Source organism: Leptidea sinapis, chromosome 40 (genome assembly GCF_905404315.1).
Source record: "Leptidea sinapis chromosome 40, ilLepSina1.1, whole genome shotgun sequence".
Classification (NCBI taxonomy): Eukaryota; Metazoa; Arthropoda; class Insecta; order Lepidoptera; family Pieridae; genus Leptidea; species Leptidea sinapis.
This window is the reverse complement of record NC_066304.1, coordinates 645,732-661,982: the sequence shown is the minus strand read 5'-3', so window position 1 is coordinate 661,982 and position 16,251 is coordinate 645,732. Positions and strand designations below refer to the sequence as shown.

Here is a 16,251-nt window from a genome sequence, read left to right as displayed (position 1 = left end):
AGGCGCGCTTATACAAAAAAAAATTGTTTAAATTATTGTTCATAGTGCATATATTTTTCATACTTGTAAATTGTTTATCCTGGTTTATAAATATTCGATTTTTGTATATATAAATTGTTAAGTGCGCTTCCCCATCGCCATGGGGAAGCGTACAGGTAAAAGGCCGAAGAACGGCCAGAGCGACGCAGAACCAGCAGACGAACTTCCCCTATCCGAATCCTCGGTATCTGACGCGGAGGTGACTGAACGTCTCATTGTAAGAAGAAAGGATAAAGAGAAGTATACCCCTTATAGAGCGACAAATTATTATAGGTTATACGACGAAAATTCAAATAAGAAGGAATTTATTGTATTTCTCAATCGCAAGCAGGGTGAAGTCAAAATATTAGACAAGGACAGGTTGGGTCTGTCAAATGGAATCAGGAGGCATTGCGTATCGGGTGTGTTGCACCTGAGGTCCGTTAATGCTTTTAAAGTTGGTGTTACCTTTGACCTGCCTAACAATGCGAATGTATTTTTAAAAAATGAAAAGTTACTTAGCGAGTTGGAGATGGTTGCCTCAATTCCGGCTTCTGAAACGGAGGTCACTGGAGTTCTTACTTCTGTTCCCACTGATTACTCCAACAAAAAAATTCATCAATTAATTGCATCGAGTAAAAAAGTTATTGCTGTGAGAAGGTTCATGCGGCGAGTAAAGGACCCACAGGGTGTTGTCTCCTTTGTTCCAACGCAAACTGTTGCAGTCACATTTGCATCAACGTTGTTACCTGAGTATGTAACACTTGATCACTGGAGGCATGAGGTTAATGTATATGTACCCCCTATTAAACAGTGTCTACGCTGTATGAAATTTGGCCATATTGCTAAATTTTGTAGAAACAATGAAGTTTGTTCCATATGTTCTGACAATCACAATTTTAAAATGTGTCCAAAAACTTTAACAAAATGTGCCAACTGTGGTGGAGATCACATAGCTATCTCATCTACCTGTCCTCTGAAAAAACAAAAAATTGAAGAAAACAAAGTGAAGTCCCGTAGTGTTAGATACTCAGATCTCTTCAATGAATCTGCTTTCCCTCAATTAAACTCAAAGTATATTGACACACACCTGAGCAATCTTATAAAATCTGACAAATTTATGAACCTCTTGGTTGAAGCAGTTTTACAAATTTGTACAAATAAAGATAAGTTAACTATAAATTCAAATAGTATTAAGGAAATTCTGAATAACACTTTTAGAAAAAAGACACCTAGTTAATTGTTATTATGGATACATTGAATATAGTGCAGTGGAACGCTCAAAGTATTATTAGTAATAGGCTTATTTTTACAAGGTTTTTATATGAAAATCATATCCATATTGCTATAATTTCGGAAACTTGGTTAAAACCACATCAGTATTTTTTAATAAAAGGCTATAACACAATAAGGAATGATTGTGGTAATAAACACAATGGTGTAGCAATTTTTATTCATAATAATATCACATTTTCTAACATAAATACATATTATGATAGTGCTCTACAAAATGTTTGCATTAAAATTAATAACAAAGAACTGAGTATTGTGAGTTTTTACAGTCCTTCCAATTCAAATCCTCCATTTAATAAAAACAATTTAAACAGTTTAATTAAGTCCATTCCAGAGCCAATGATATTTGCAGGTGATTTCAATGCTCATCACATGTTGTGGGGATGTGTTGATACATTGCCTCGAGGTAAAGATGTTTTAGAGGTTATAGATGAGAATGGTCTTGTTATTCTGAATAATGGTCAAGCTACCACAATAGGATCTCCATCTTGGCGTCCTAATGCTCTTGACTTGACTTTGGTAACTCCATCTTTGGCTCTTTTATGTGACTGGTCAGTTATTGACAGTCCTCTGGGCAGTAGTTATCATCTCCCTGTAATAATAAAAATGGCAGTAAGTAGTGATAGTATTAGTTTGCAAAACACATTATGTAATAATCTACATTTGCCCACTCACCCTAATTATAAGCAGGTGAATTGGAATATGTATAGTAACTTAGTTGTTTCTTATTTGGATGATGTTAAATTTGACACTTTATCTTCAATAGATGCTTTTAATTCCTTTTGTAATATTTTACTTTCTGCTGCCAAGCAGTCAATCCCTAGCTGTCTGTTTTCCAAAAGTTCTAATAGTAATAATGCTACTAGTTCTTGTTCACAAAAATCTTTTAAATATCCTTGGTCGCCTTGGTGGAATCAGAGGTGTACAGAAGCAGTTTTAAATGCTAAAAATGGTTACATTAATTTTAAAAACAACTCCACTGATGAAAATTATGTGGAGTTTAAGAGATTGCGGGCTTTAAAAAAACTTATCTTAAAAAGTGAAAGAAGAAATAGCTGGATAGGCTTGTGCAATTCATTTAATCGTTGTACTCCTTTGTCTTCAATTTGGAAATACATGCGCAAATTTAACAAAACTTACATTCCTGACAGTGTGTTGAATGATAGTTGGATTCCAGATTTTCTACAAAAGTATACTTCTGACTTTGTATCAAATGAGTTAACTAACTATGTAAATGTTGTTAATGATAGTAATAAATATTTGATAGAGCCTTTTTCTTTACAAGAACTAAAATCCGCTTTATTTACTAGAAGAGATACATCTTTCGGTCTTGATACCATTCCATATATTTTACTCAAAAAACTTAATTGCCACAGTCTCAACATCTTTTTAAATAATCTTAATCGCCTATGGAAGGAGAATACTATTCCTGCAGAATGGAAAACAGACTGTTTAATCCCAGTTTTAAAGCCAGACAAAAATAAAATGTTACCTGACTCTTATAGACCTATAGCTCTCACGTCTTGTGTTGGGAAGATATTTGAGCAGCTTCTAAAACAACGTCTCGAGTTCTTTATAGAACAAAATTGTCTTTTGCCTAATAATCAGTTTGGTTTTCGCAAAGGTCGGTCTTCTAGGGAGAGTATAGCGCAGTTACAGCTTGATGCGCATCAATGTTTAGCAAGTAATCAATATCTTTTGTCTGTATTTTTTGACATCTCAGGTGCCTTCAATAGTGTAAATATTGCCGTGCTTTGTGACGAGTTATCAATGTTAGGGATACCAGGTAAAATAATAAATTGGATGCAATCTTTTTTGACTGACAGAAAAGTATATGTAAAATTTAATAAACATTTGTATGGACCACGACTTTCTTCTCTAGGTGTTTGTCAGGGGGGAATATTGTCTCCTTTAATTTTTATTATGTACATAAGACGATTGAACCTTATTTTGGGGCCAAATATAGTAAACCTACAGTATGCAGATGACTTAGTCGTCTATGTATCGGGAGTTGATCTGATTAATTTAGCCGCTACTATTAATAAAGCACTTGTAAATTTATATCAATACTTTTCTTATCTTAATTTAAATGTAAATCCAACCAAATCAAAAGTCTTTGTGATAGGTCGTAAACGCATCATATTACCTCCCATTTTATACAATGGCATTCCACTGCCTATTTCATGTGACATAAAATTTCTAGGTGTAACATTTACTCCAAAACTTTCTTGGAAAAAATATACAGATAGTGTTATAATTAAAGCGAATAAAGCTTATAATGTATTAAAATCTTTGTGTGCAACGTCGTGGGGAGCGGACCCTAAAATATTGTTAATTTTGTATAAATCGCTTATTCGTAGTCATTTTGAATATGGCTTTCATTGTTTCGCCGCAGACAGCAAAATTGTTAATAGTCTGGATAAAATACAAAATAAATGTATGCGTACAATATTGGGTGCACTTAAAACTAGCCCAATAGCTGCTATGCAAATCGAGGCCAACCTTCCTCCTTTGTGTATTAGATTTAGTTATCTTAAAGAAAGATTTATTTTAAAGCTCTATAGCTTGCCGACGAACAATCTTCTTAAGAATCTTATTGCTTATCAATCGTCTTCATTTCCGAGACAGTTGTTTATCTTGCAAGATTTTTCTTCATTTTTTAAATTTCTACAAGATTTAAATATTCATCGGAATAATGATATACTTCCCTGCCATGCAGGTTCTTTTCGATGTAAATATTCTGCAATTAATGTTGTAATAGATCCAAATTTAACTTCAAAAGAGGAGGTTCATGTATTATTGTCAGAATGGTCTAATTGTAAATTTGTTTATACGGATGGCGCAAAAAACAATAATAATGTTTCTTTTGCAATCTACCTTCCTGAAATTAGGAAGGGTATTGGCTTTAAGATTAATAGATATGCCAGTATTTTTACTGCTGAAGCCGTCGCTATTCTTTTTGCTTTAAAGCATATTAAGAAAAAAAATCAACTTAATAAGAAGTGGGTAATAGTTAGTGATAGTATGAGTGTGTTAAAAAGTTTGTCAAATAACAAAATGAGTGCTAACATCAATTACATCATTTTTGCTATAAAGGAATTGTGGTTCGAACTATGTTTAATCGATATTAAAGTGGATTTCGTTTGGGTCCCGTCCCATATAGGAGTAGCAGGAAACGAAAGCGCTGATTTTCTAGCTAGAACTATCATTAATATATCCGATCTATCCCTATATCCTGATTGCAAAGATCTAGACATTAACATACCATATACAGATATAATAAGTAATCTAAAACAGCGTATGACTCTTCTTTGGGGAAGATATTGGTACAATTGTACAGAAGTTGAAAATAAGGCTCATTCGTATACTTTGTTAGATAATCCCGTTAATAGCACACCCTGGTTTTGTAAGTTTAAAAATAACGCTCACAGAAAGTTCTATACTACAATAACACGAATGCGTATTGGTCACTATCGATTGAATTTTCATCTTCATCGCAAAAAAATTGTCTCCTCTCCTTTTTGTGACCATTGTAATAAGCAACAAGATCAGTCTCTGGATCACATCTTTTTTGATTGTTCGTCCTTTGGCATACAGCGCCTTGTGCTGATGGATGAGCTACTGGAAATATATGGTGCACCCAATATAATCCCGCTCTCAGTAATAGATCTATTAAAGGACACATCAACTTATATGTCCTTGTATAAATTTGTATGTAGTACTGTAAATACATTATAATTTGTAGATACATACGTTGTAAATTTGTTTATAATTATGTAAATACGTTATAACTTGTACATATACAACTAGTAATAGCATAGCGCAATTCGCGAACTGAACAGATAATGTAAATAGGTAGGTATTATTCTAAAAAGTTATGCAAATTACACTGGATTTGACTTTAAGAAAAGGGGAAAATTATTAGAGACTATATTACTGGATTTGGACTTACTAAAAGGAAAATATGGAAAATATTCTTTAGAGAATTATACATTAACGGAAATGGTAAAATAACTGATGACTTTAAGACTGGATTGGATTTGATGAAAGAAACTACTATAAATATTCGCTATCGAATATACATAATTGGAAAAGGAAAATGGAAATAATGTAAGATGAAATGAGAAAACTGGATTGGACTTTTTGTAAAACAAAATAGTGAAAATAATAAATACCAAAGAAATGAAAATACTAACGACAAGGCAGTAAGGCCCCTGGCTATAGCCTGTTCGAAAGAACGAATTAATTAAAAAAAAAAAAAAAACAATATACAATCAATGTTTGTTTACAATAATATATTATGATAGTAGGTATTATTTAGAATGTTTTCATATTATGCCTTATTTAAATATTAAATTAAAGTTATTAGATATAGGATAAAATCACGTAGAGAATATTTCTAAATAAAAAATAGGGTTAAAAACTCAGTGTAGTGCTATGACAATGAAAAGATATTTATTATAATTAACTAATTAGCAATATTAAGTATGGCAAAGAATCCCCAGGAAAATAATCTGATGCTTAAAGCACTATTAGATGACGATAAGACGACAATCATCAAACACTCAGTTTTCAGAAATATGTTTAGAAACACTGTTAAACTGATCAATCAGTTTATCCTGCAACCAAATCAGATGTAGTGAAAATTATCAATATTTTGAATGGTGTGGAATTAGTTGCTGGTAATACTTCTGCAAGGAAATTAAATCAGCTGAAACAAGCATTTGAAGTTATTAGAGAATCTAAGAAAAGCATCCTTGTATCCAAAAGACAACCAAAGAGTAAGCTCGCAAAACCTGTAATTCCAATAGAGAATTGGTTTGATTTAATATATGATATACATTTTAGTTATGATCATGCTCCAGCAAAAACAATCACTGCAATATTATATTCCTCATACTATATTCCTCACAGGTGGATCTTTACCTTTGTTCACTCTGCCCTATTTGTTCTAATAAACCACATGGGTTACCTGTAAATGTGCTGCTTAGTCCTGCAACATTGTCCATAGAACAACAAAATAATGAACAAATGCCAAATGTTTCAACAGGGAGGTACACAGCAGAGATTTCAATTCTTCAGTTACTTGGCACCCCTGATAACAGCTTCCATTACCTTTTGTTGTACATTGATGATAGAACACGGTATGCCAAACCGCTTCAATCTTCAGACTTATTAGAAATATCATTTGAATTGTTCAAAATAATGCTTAATTTTGGTGTTCCAGAAGTTATTAGCACAACAGAGCAAAACAGATCAAAAATAGAGCTGGCTGCTAAATTTATCAGACAAATGGTCACATGTGAAACACAACAATTTGAAGTACTTGCAAATAAAAAGTTAAAGTGCTTAGATATTTTGGAGAATGTTATTGATGCTATCTCATTCTGGAAAATAATACCTCAATGAAATGTTGGGCAATTTTACTAAGCTATGTACAATGGACCATTAACACTAATAGTACCATAATGCTAAGCCCAACCAAATTGATGGCCTTGCCAAGTCCAAACTCACTTATGAAAAAAATACCATTTGAAGTGGAATTTGGTATAAAACCAAATTTCCAAATTAAACTGCGAACAGAACATCATACTGTTTTATACTGTTGTAATTACAAGGTTTTATTTAACCTACTATGTGGCTTTGATAATTGAATGTGTAAACAAATGTGTTTCATAAAATGTTAAATTTCAATTGTTATTGGAATTGAATCAAAATGTATGCATTTTTGGAGGTGTATGATATAGACTTGGAGATACTACTAAGGATAAAATTGAGTGCCTCTAAGGCGCATCATTATCTTTTCGGTAGCAAAAAACAACATTATGTAATTCTGGGGATAATAAAATATTGCCGGATGGCATTTGCTCCATTCCCAATCTGTGATATCATTAAGAATGTAATTTATGTTATAGTAACCTTTACTACTTAAATATCTATTATGAAAAGTTCATTTGAAGTTTGTTATAAGTACATTTATAATAAACATTTTCTGACCTCATGTAAAAGCATATACATCACCCCACAAAAGACTCACTAACTTGACTTAGTCAAGTAGTAGGCATAACAAGTATAAATTTGTTCCTTATAATAATAGTTCTTGTAGAAAATAATAGATAAGTTAGCATTTAGCATCACATTAACTGTTCTAACTACAGTCTAAACTCTACAGTGATATTTTAATATCCACCATTTTAGGCTGGTGTTTACAAAACAATGAAGGGCAGAATACATATGAGGTTGAACAGAACCATGACGCGAGCTAGACTTACACACATCCCCTTTGGTTTTATATAACAACTAACTTTTTTGCAGACATCTCTTGGTCCAAGTACAAAAAGCGAAACACAACCATTAAATCTACTTAGTATAGCTATACTATATATATACATAGCAATGTAGCTAACATGAATGGTAATTTCATAATAATAGTAATCATGTTAGATCATTTCAGTGTCTTTAGGAGTCCTAAATTTGGATTGCAATGACCTCTGATCAATTTTAATTGTCTTTATGCTTTTTTAGAGACTGAGCGTTTGGAGGTTGAATAAAACAACTGCTTGAGGAATATATATTTAAAAAAAAAATCGGTATTTGCTAATAAAATATGTACAAAATTACTAATTATAATTTAGAATTAACAATTAAGTCTTATATATGTAGGTCTCAGAAAACTTATTTCTACCACTCTATCTGTGTTGAGGGATAAAACTTTATTATGCTTAAAACTAATGAAAAAAATGAATGGGAGAGTGAGACAAACTTGTGAGTTTTCCCACTAATAAGTCCCATGATGAGAGAAACTTTAATTATGATGTTTACAGTTGTACTTTGTAATGAATTTTGGTAATATACAGGAACAAGTGTGCTGTACAATAGTATTCGCATGATACCGCCAGGCTCAAGCGATGGAAGACCATTGACGAATGTCCCTTGGCTGTGAATGTGTGTATCGGTGACATAGTTGGTGAGATCTTTCGTTGAGTTTAGAGTTTTGTTTAGAGTTGGTGAGGTCGCGAATAAGGAAAGGAGGGATAGGAAATAAAAGGCCAGTATTCGCCGATATTTAATAGTTATAACTAAACCAATTCAAATACACAATATTGGTTTTACATTGATTTGGGCCTAGCGAGAACTCTGTGTGTGTGTGTGTGTGTGTGTGTGTGTATGTGTATGCTAGTGTTCTGTGAGCTCTAACCAGTTGTGATGTGGTAATGCATGTTTGTAACGTTTTTTGCAAGTCGACCGGAGGGTTGAACGCGGGTGAGCCCGGTAAATGGTTTTAAGGGCTCTATTTTGTATAGTTTCTAGTTTGCGATAGTTATTTTGATTTGTGTTAATCCATACCGGACTTGCGTATGTCGTGACACGGCGTATGTAGGACTGTTAAAATAGATGTTTGTTTTTAGTTGAAAGAGTCGAATTTCTATTGAAAATGGGTCTCAAAAGGCTCAACGCATTAAGTGCCTTAGAGCGGACATAATTAATGTGAGGCGTGAAGGAAAGTTTTTGGTCGTGGATTAATCCTAGGTATTACTTAGGTCACAGGCTGTGACTGCCATTGGACCAGCGTGGTTATTGATGTGTGGTTTTAATCTGAGATTGAGTTTACGGGATCTTTTGTATGAGAAAAGTATCTGCCTTTGTCATTGATTTTAAGCTTCCACTTAATGTAGTTCCATACAGAATGGAGGGCTGTATTATGGTATAGAATTGATGTTCTTACTGCTGCGCAGATAAGCTGTGTCATCAGCGTACAGGGCGAGGACGGTGTTAGGAGGTTTAGGGATGACTCTCATATAGAGTAAAAATGTCCTGGGTGAGATGATGGAGCCCTGTGGAACACCTGCTACTACTGTATGTGGGGGACATTAGACATATATAGACTATTTTTGACTCTAACTTTCTCTTAACAGTTTTAAAATTAATTGAACTTCGCGAGGCTGAACTGGCGTTGGTGCGGGCGGTCCATGTATTTTATAAAGGTGGTCTAGAGATCGCGATAGCTTGCGGAGTCGGGGTCGCTCAGACCCACGAACGTTGAGTCGATGGTGTCGTTCAAAGTGTGTATCTAATGCCTCGGCCTTTTTAGCGTCCGACTGGGCGGGGCCCGAGGGGGTGCCGAAGCCGGTCGTATGATGTCATCTCACGCGCGCCCGAAGTGCGCGTGGGTATGATGATCGAGGCGATAGCCTCCTGCATCAAGTATCAAGCGTTGGACATAACTGTGTCCAGGTCGTCGGGGCGGGGTTCTTGCATCCCCCATGGTATGGTATGGTATAGGGGCTCCTGTTTCCGCAATTAAACCACTAGCATGGGTCCATTTTGCGTGCAGTAATGGCCAGTTACTCCAACCAGCCCAGCTCCTTTCAGAAGTTCAGAACATTCCTGGGGTGTTCACAGACTTCTTGGAGCGACCTCGTATTGGTTAAGGTTTTTGCCCGTTGGTCACCCCCGCACATTCCAGGATTATGTTAGCGATCGTTTCGTCTTCGGTCAGACAACCTCTGCACTTAGGACTGTCCGTTACGCTGATTGTGAAAAGGTGTTTGTTTAGTGATGTGTGACCCGTTAGGGTGCCCACCATTATACGGATGTCATGTCTGTTGAGGCTGATAAGTCTACGTGTCAGTTTGAGCGATAGTGCAGGTATCGCCACCTTCGACTGTCTACAGCTTGAGACATTCATCCATCGGGTGTTGTGTAGGTCGTTGGTGAGAGAGCGTATCCATGAGCGCATTTGGCTGAAGGGCAGTGGCAGAAGTGGCAAAGGACCAGTCACTATATTTGCCGATGCCCGCCTTGCAAGCTCATCCGCTGCATCATTACCCAACGAACCACTATGTCCCTTGATCCATTGCAGAGTTATCTGGTTATAAGAGGCAACTTGCTACAGGGTTTGGTGACATTCGTGTATTAGTGCTGAGTTGTGTGTGGTACCCTTCAGCGCTGTTAGTACTGCCATACTGTCAGAAAGAAATCTGATGCTGTGGCCATGTACCTTTCTTCTTAATATAGCGCTGGCGGCTTCCTTGATGGCTACGCACTCACATTGGAAGATGGAGGTGTGTGTGCCCAAGGGTATGGAAATGTGTATGTTTAGTTCCTGTGAGAATATGCCGGCACCAGTTCCAGTAGCCATTTTCGAGCCGTCTGTGTATATTCTTAATTCGTTTACACTTGACTGGTCAGCATCTTTCTCATATAGCTGTATGTGATAGTTTTTATGGAAGGTATGTGTTTTAGGTATCTTATCACATGGTGCCTCACAGAGTGGATAATCCTTTGTTACCCTATTCCAGAGCTTATCTGTTAGGCCGTCTTCATTCTTCTATACACCCAACAGCTTTAGACGTAGAGTCGCCATTGTCGCTTCTTGTTGAAAGTGTATGTCGAGTGGTGTTAGCCCTAGAATAGTTTCAAGGGCCGAGGTAGGCGTGGTGCGCATGCATCCTGTTATGGCTGTGCAGGCCAGCCGCTGGAAACGTTGCAGCTTGGTTTGTACTGTCACAAGCTCTGTCCTGGGCCACCTCGCTATTGCTCCGTAGGAGATAATTGGTCTGATGACTGCTGTATAGAGCCATCTGCTTATCTTTGGAGCAAGACCCCAGGTTCTGCCTATGAGTCTTCTGCACTGCCAAAAGATGATGCATGCTTTTTCCAGCTTGTGTTCAAGGTGTTTGTTCCAAAGCAACTTACTATCCAGTATAACCCCCAGGTATTTAACTTCTTTAGTAAGGCTTAGTTCGGTGTTGAACAGCTTTGGTAATGTTAGATTACCAAGGCTGCGTTTGTTAGTGAATAGTATTAGTTCCGTCTTTGACGGATTAGCTGTAAGGTTGTGTTGCGCGCACCATTTTTCCAAAATCTTAATAGCAGATCTCATGAGGCTACATAAGATGCTCTCGACTGGTCCTGTTATTAGAATGGCGAGGTCGTCAGCATAGCCCACCGTGTACAGTTTCTTTTTGTTTAGCCTTGTGATGAGCTCATCTACCACAAGGTTCCAGAGCAGCGGCGAGAGTACCCCTCCTTGTAGGCAGCCCGTTGCCACCACACATCTAGTACTGGTGTTCACAGTGAATCGTATCGCCCAATGCCTCAACATGCTGTCTATCCACCCGGCAATTGTAGGATCTACATCATGAGCGGCTAGCGCTCGGCCTATGCTAGTGAAAGAGGTTTTGTCGAAGGTGCCTTCGATATCAATAAAAGCACCTAAGGTTGATTGTTTACGTGATAATCCTTTCATTGCGAGAGATGTTACGCATTAGAGTGCGGATTCGGTTGATCTGCCCTGAGTATAGGCGTGTTGGTTGTCAAGTAGCGGTTTTTGTATCAGGGCATTTCCCCTAATATCCCTATCGCAGAGTCTCTCTAGAGTCTTCAACAAAAATGATGTGAGACTGATTGGCCTGTACGATTTGGGATTTGTGTAATCACTTTTGCCGGGCTTAGGGATAAATACCACTTTTACCTCTCGTTCTTTAACGTCTGGTGCCCGGGTATTTTTGGCTCTGTTGAACAGCTTCCTTACTTTGCAGCGCAGCCTATCTAACTCTGGACCCCACCACAAACTTTTGTCGATTGAGTTGGGCTTTGTCGAAGTAAGAGGACACGTCTGTTCATAGCTGTTGATAAGTGTTTGAGTTATGTTAGTTACATGAGTTTCTATACCTGCGGTACCGTTATAATCGTCTGGTAGGGAAATAGCCATAAGCTCATTTCTCACCATTCTGTCGTATTTGGTGCGGTCCGTTTTACACGGGTTCCGCCTTGGCAGGGCAGGTTTGATGTTTAAGCGAAGGTTGAACCTAATCCATCTATGAACCGAGCATGAAGGTTCGTCTGACACGTGCCAGTCATTGACGAGAGAAGAGACATGGTCGGTTGCCAGTGTTAGGTCGATTATAGTTTGGGCTCGCGCCGTAACGTAGGTAGGCTCGGAGCCCCTGTTAAGTATGTTAAGGTTAGTTGAGAAAAGGTATGTAAGTAAGTCCTCACCTCTTTTATTGGTATTTTGGCTGCCCCAGATGGTGTGATGTGCGTTGGAGTCAGCGGAGATGATGAGTTCCAGCCTCTCTGTCTCGCAGTAGCTGACTAGCGCGGTGAGCTCCGGTGTTGGTACCTCCTCTTCCCCCGGCAAATAGACCGACGCTATGACCACGTCTGTTAGGCCTAGGCGGTCATCTGCCTGGAGCTTCACAGCGGTTAGATCTCTGGAACATAGCTCATTTATAATGGTGGTCGTTACATGTCGTGGAGTATAAAAACATGAACGTGGTTAACCTTCGGTAGCAGTTAAAAGTTTGCCTCCGATGTTGTTGAGACCACATATATTGCCTTTCCTAATCCGCGGCTCCTGGATTAGGGCTATGGTCTCGGTGTTTCCCTCCAGCAAACGTCGCAGGTTAGCCGTCGCGGTGTAGCTGTGCTGGAGGTTGATTTGTATGAGTTTAAGGAGTGGAGGTGGATCGGTCCGGGCTGCCATCGCTGTGCAGTAGACTATCCTCTAGCTCCTTTGTCTGATCCTCTTCCCCGGCCCCTTGCTGCCACCAGTCTATGGAACGCGATTTGGTGTCTATGGGAGTCCGAACCTCTTTACAAGTGGCGGTCATGGAGACACCGTCGGTCCTCTTCTGATGTGTAGCGTCAGGGGCTGCACCTGAGGGCTGCTGCCCTCCTTCCGGCACGACATCCATGCGGTTGTCGGGCGCCGCCTCAGGTGCGGTCGAGGTTGGTACTTTCGGCTGCGCTGCCACGTCCGGGTTTGGTTTCGGTGCTTCGCTGCCTTTACCCTCCTCTTCGGGGAAATTTACGTACACTGAGCCACATTTGTACGAGACCCTGCGATCTCGCTTTTTAAGCTCAGCTACATCTGCCTCAGGTATCCCAAGGACTATACGCACCCTGCCATTTTCGTCCGGTTCTGGGATGTGGTACAAGCTCCAAGTGCGGAAGTTGTACCACGGATTCTTGTTATATGAGATAGAGCAGAGTATCAGCAGTAGACTATGAGCAAATTCGTGCATTCACCATTATTTAATATAAGAAAACAATTTTATAAATTAATTACAACTTTTTATAAGCATGACAACGTAATAACTTTCATGACTGCTTTGTAGTCATAGTAAGTGTAATCAATTCCTTCTTTCTGATTAAACCCACGCGCCACAAGTCGTGCTTTTCGTCTATCTATTTCTCCCATTGCATTATATTTATATATTAAAATCATTTTACTATCAATCAAATTTTTGCTTTCGTTCCTGTCGTACAATTTTCATAGTATTATTTTTAAGATGAGATTCAATCTCGCTTATAATTGCATCTTCCCATTCATCCATGTTCTCGTCTATTTCACAGAGGTATGATTGTTCAGCATCCATCTCATAATCTTGATGCCATGCTGGTGGTTTTCTCTGTCTTTTATCAGTAGAACTAGTCGGTACTATTTCATCTGTTTCTGTATTTGCGTCATCAAATATTTCATCATTGTTCAATTCCTGGGCAGTTTCATCAATTTCATGTTCTTTCAAATCTTTATTATGTGAAAATGTCCACTGACGGAACTCTCTTTACCCATTTTTCAAATGGAGTCGCGTTATCAATACTTGTGCAAGGACTACGGTTTGCCAAGTAGTTAGCTGTATTAATAGCTTCAGCCCAAAAAACTTGTTTCATATTGGCGTCTATCAACATACATCTAGCTTTATCAAGCAATGTCCTATTTTTTCTTTCTGCTAAGCCATTCTGTTCTGGCGTGTATGGTGCGGAAAGTCTCCTTTTGATGCCATTCTCCTTCAAATATTTGTCAAAATTATTGTTAATATATTCTGTCCGATTGTCACTTTGTAAGCATACTATCTTCTTTTTGGTAAATCTTTCAGCCTCATTTTTGAATTCCTTAAATTTTGATAGAGTTTCATCCTTAGTTTTCATTGTATATACTCTTGTATATCTTGAATAATCATCTGTAAATGTGATGAAGTAGTTGGAACCCCCTTTCGATGGCTGCCTCATGGGACCACATACATCAGTATGCACAATTTCTAATCTTTCATTTGTAAGTTGCTCATTTTTAGGTGCATTAAACGGTAGTTTTGTTGCTTTGCCTTTAGCACAGACTTCACAGTCTTTGACTGTGTCACTTTTATTGAATTCTAAGACATCCATAATTTTCTTATCAAGTGCTATTCTCATTTGTCCTTCATTTAGATGTGCTAACTTTCTATGCCATTGCTGCATTTTGCTTGCTTCGCAGTAATTAGCTTTCTCTTCTATGTTTTCTTTAACGTAGTACAAACCGTCTGAATGTCTCTCTGCTTTTAACAGAATTTTATTGTTTCGCATCACGATAGCATTTTTTTGTTTAAATAAAACCACCTTTGTCTGTTATTTTTCCAACTGACATTAGATTTGTAGTCAGCGATGGTACGTACAAGGCTTCAGTTAGTTTCAGATTTGGTATTTTATAGGTGTAAAGTTTTGCTGGACCTCGTCCTTCGATTTGTGCAAGACAGTTTTCTGATGCTAACCCTAACGTTTTGTTATCAGCTCTGTCCATATTAATTAATCTTTTCAATTCATGACTCATATGTGACGTACATCCGCTGTCAAGACACCATTTCTTATTTTTTTCTTATCTCTTTCTCATTTATTATCAGACGTATTTAGGCATGTTTCTTCTAAGCAACATAGACTTGCATTATTTTTATTAACTCGGTCCACTTTTGACCAGCATTCATGAGCTTTGTGTCCTTTCTTTTTGCATTTAAAACATTTAACAATAAAGTTTTTATTTTTGTCACGTTGTCTACTATACAGCGCCTCTTGTTCAGAGTTTTGTTCACTTGTACTAGCTATATTTTTTCTTGCCTCAGCTTCTTCAATTATCTTTATAAAATTTTCAAAACATTGAGGTAAGCTGTAAAGCATCATAATACTAAGAAGATCTTTATTAATTGGTATGTCCATATCTGCTAGTTTATCGACGATATCCATAAATTTATTCAAGTGATTGACAATATTATCACCATCTTTCATCTTCTTCAATATCAACTCTTTTAATAGGCTTGCTTCTCTTGCAGGACCTTTGCTATAATATATGCTTTCTAGCGTATCCCAGACATCTTTACTTGTTTGACAATTTTTAACTTGTTTTAATGCGCCCGGTGACATTATGAGAAATAGCTCGGCTAATGCTAACTCATCTTTTTCCATATAGTCATTCAATGAATCACCTTCTCGCGTTGGTCTCTTAATTTTATTTGAAACATAGCTCTAAAGGCCAAGTTTTAATAGTACAGCTTTTGCATGGATCCTCCATGTATCGTAGTTTTCTTTTTTCAATTGTTCTATGTGCACGTGATTACTCATTTTTCTCTTTTATTCCCGTTTCTGGGCCCAAACCTGTTATATGAGATAAAGCAGAGTAGCAGCAGTAGACTATGAGCAAATCAGTGCATTCACCATTATTTAATATAAGAAAACAATTTTATAAATTAATTACAACTTTTTTATAAGCATAACAACGCAATAACTTTCATGACTGCTTTGTAGTCATAGTAACCAAAAGTCACTAATTTCTTCTTCTATGAGTAAGACCTCTATGATAATTCTGCTCGGCGAATCTGGTCTGCAGCATGCCAAGATTTTCGTCCTTGGAAAACCTTGGGATGATCATGGTCGGCTTGACTTTCCTGGGGATGTCGGCTTGGCGTTTGACCACGAGTCTGGTGTGTGGAAGTGGCGAAGTGATTTTGGAGACAGTCTTCTTAAGCCATTCCACGGTGTAAGTGTCCTCGCACCAAAGCTTGAGAGTACCCTCACCATGGTTGGCACTGCCTCTGAAGCTGGGCAGCCTGAAGGGATCAGTGGAAGAGGTGGCGGCGCAGACTTCTGCGTCTATCGCACCCTCTATTTCCGACTGTATCGCCTGGG

General features: G+C 37.7%; 1 protein-coding gene and 1 long non-coding RNA gene across 2 annotated transcripts in view; one reads left to right on the top strand and one right to left on the bottom strand.

Annotated features, from left to right (window-relative positions):
• Positions 1-16,251, top strand: part of LOC126976306 (tRNA (adenine(37)-N6)-methyltransferase) — a 62,576-nt gene that overhangs the window by 21,828 nt on the left and 24,497 nt on the right. The gene's annotated exons all lie outside the window — the stretch shown is intronic.
• Positions 1,455-3,212, bottom strand: LOC126976319 (uncharacterized). Its single transcript, XR_007731883.1, has 3 exons — positions 2,804-3,212; positions 1,987-2,254; positions 1,455-1,903 (listed from the first exon to the last, which is right to left on the bottom strand). It is a non-coding gene; the product is annotated as an uncharacterized LOC126976319 (long non-coding RNA).